The 2,458-nt window shown below is 36.8% G+C and overlaps 1 pseudogene; it reads right to left on the bottom strand.

Annotated features, from left to right (window-relative positions):
• Positions 1-1,320: 1,320 nt before the first annotated feature.
• LOC118842070 lies at positions 1,321-1,761 on the bottom strand (annotated as a pseudogene).
• Positions 1,762-2,458: the final 697 nt, after the last annotated feature.

The raw sequence follows: 2,458 nt of genomic DNA on the forward strand, positions 1-2,458 counted from the left end.
AACAACAACAACAAAAAAGTTTTTGCATGCAACTAGGAAATAAGATATACAGGTAATGGGGCATAGAAATCTATTTCGCCCTACAAGAAAATAAGGGAAAAGGGAATGGGGGGAGTGGGGTAACAAAAGGTAGGGCTGACTGGGGAATGGGGCAACCAGAATATATGCCATCTTGGAGTGGGGGGGGAGGGTAGAAATGGGGAGAAAATTTGTAATTCAAACTCTTGTGAAAATCAATGCTGAAAACTTAAAAATAATAAATAAATAATAATTTTTTAAAAAAACAGAATAGCACCTAAAAAAACATATAAAATGACAAATGCTGGAGGGGATGTGGAAAAATTGAGACTTTAATGCACTATTGGTGGAGTTGTGAACTGATCCAACCATTCTGGATGGCAGTTTGGAACTATGCCTAAAGGGCTATAAAGCAGTGGCTTTGACCCAGCCATACCACTAATATGCCTGTATCCCAAAGAGATCAAAGAAAAGGGAAAAGAACCAATTTGTACAATAATATTTATGGCATATAGCTGGGAATTCCCATCAATTTGGAAATGGCTGAACATATATATGATTATGATGGAATACTGTTGTGCTGTAAGAAACGATGAGCACCGTGGTTTCAGAAAAACCTGGGAAGATCTATATGAACTGATGCAAAGTGAAGTGAGCAGAATCAGACTATTGTGCACAATAACAGCAATATTGTAAGCATGATCAACTGTGAAAGACTTAGCTACTCTGATCAAGAAAATGATCCAAGACAATTCCAAAGGACCCATGATAAAAAAAAATGCTATCCACCTCCAGAAAGAGAATTGATGAACTCTGACTACAGATTGAAGCGTATATTTTTTACTCTATCTTTTGTGCATGTATGTGTGCATATTTTCTTTTGCAACATGGCTAATATGGAAATAAATTTTAGCTGACTTCACATGTATAATCGATATCATATTGCTCTCCTTCTCAATGGGGTAAAGGAGAGGTGAGAAGGGAGGGAGAGAATTTAGAACTTGAAATTTTCAAAAATGAATGTTAAAAAATGTTTACATGTAATTGGGCCGTATTTAATGAAATAAATAAAATATAAAAAATTAAATTAACATATATGGGAAATGACTACAACAATATAAACAAAAAGATATCTAAAAGGAAGTCAAATTCTGAATTGTGAATCTGAAAAAACCAGTGAAAGTCCTAGAGAATAGCCAATGTCCTCATGACAGAAAGGTGGGGCACTACTAGGACAGAATATACATTGTCAGATGTGGTCATTGTAGCAGATATTTTTGCTTACTTATTACTCTTTTTTTTTTAATTTTTAGTAAACATTTTATTTACTGACCAACACAATAGTTCTAAAACTAGCTTCTGGAAGAACCACTTGTTTTTGCCTGTCTTGTATCTTTCCTCAAACTTGACCTTGGCCTCCCTCCTGGCCTTACCTTTTAGTGCAGGGTCATGGAACACATCCTTGTTGACAACTGTTTTGTCCAATGGGATATCCACTGAGTATTTGGTGGGCACGAGGTGGTCGTAGTCATAAACTTTCACAAAGGATTTGATTTTCAATCTCTTGGCAATCTTCTTTTTGCCCATTGCTGCAGTCACTTTTCAAGGGTAGAGGTCAATACCTGCCACTAAGGCATGGCTGTAGGGCCTGTTGGAGGTCCCATCATTAATGATGGCTTTGCGCCCGGAGTACCAGCTGGCCAGGACCAGCACCACCTTTCTGGGTTTCATGAACTTGCCCATTTCACAATTACTCACCAACACCTACTTATTACTCTTCATTGCTATCTATAATCATATAAAAAAAAGCTCTAAATCACTAATGATTAGAGAAATGCAAATTAAAACATTCTTGAGGTGCCACCTCACTCTTATCAAACTGGCTAATATGACAGAAAAGGAAAATGAGAATTGTTGGAATGAATGTGGGAAAATTCAGACACTAATGCATTGTTGGTAGAGTTGTGAACTGATTCAACCATTCTGGAGAGCATATCATTTGGTCCAGCAATGACACTCCTAGGTCTGTATCCCAGAGAGATTTTTAAAAAAGGAAAAAAAATATATTTATAGCAACTTTTTTTGTGGTAGCAAAGAATTGGAAATGGAGGGGATGTCTATCAATTGGGGAATGGCTGAACAAGTTGTGGTATATGATTGTACTATGAGAAATGACAAGCAGGATGCTTTCAGGAAAGACTTGCATGAACTAATGCAAAATGAAGTGAGCAGAGCCAGGAGAACATTTTGCACAGTAACAGCAATATTGTACAATGATCAACTGTGAATGACTTAGCTACTCTGATCATGACAATGATCTAAGACAATTTCAAAGGATCCATGATGAAAAATGCTATCTACCTCTGCAGATAGAACTGATGGAGTCTGAATGCAGATCGAAGCATGTACTTTTTAAAATTTCATTATTTTGGGAAGGGGT

This window comes from Trichosurus vulpecula, chromosome 3 (genome assembly GCF_011100635.1).
Source record: "Trichosurus vulpecula isolate mTriVul1 chromosome 3, mTriVul1.pri, whole genome shotgun sequence".
NCBI lineage: Eukaryota > Metazoa > Chordata > Mammalia > Diprotodontia > Phalangeridae > Trichosurus > Trichosurus vulpecula.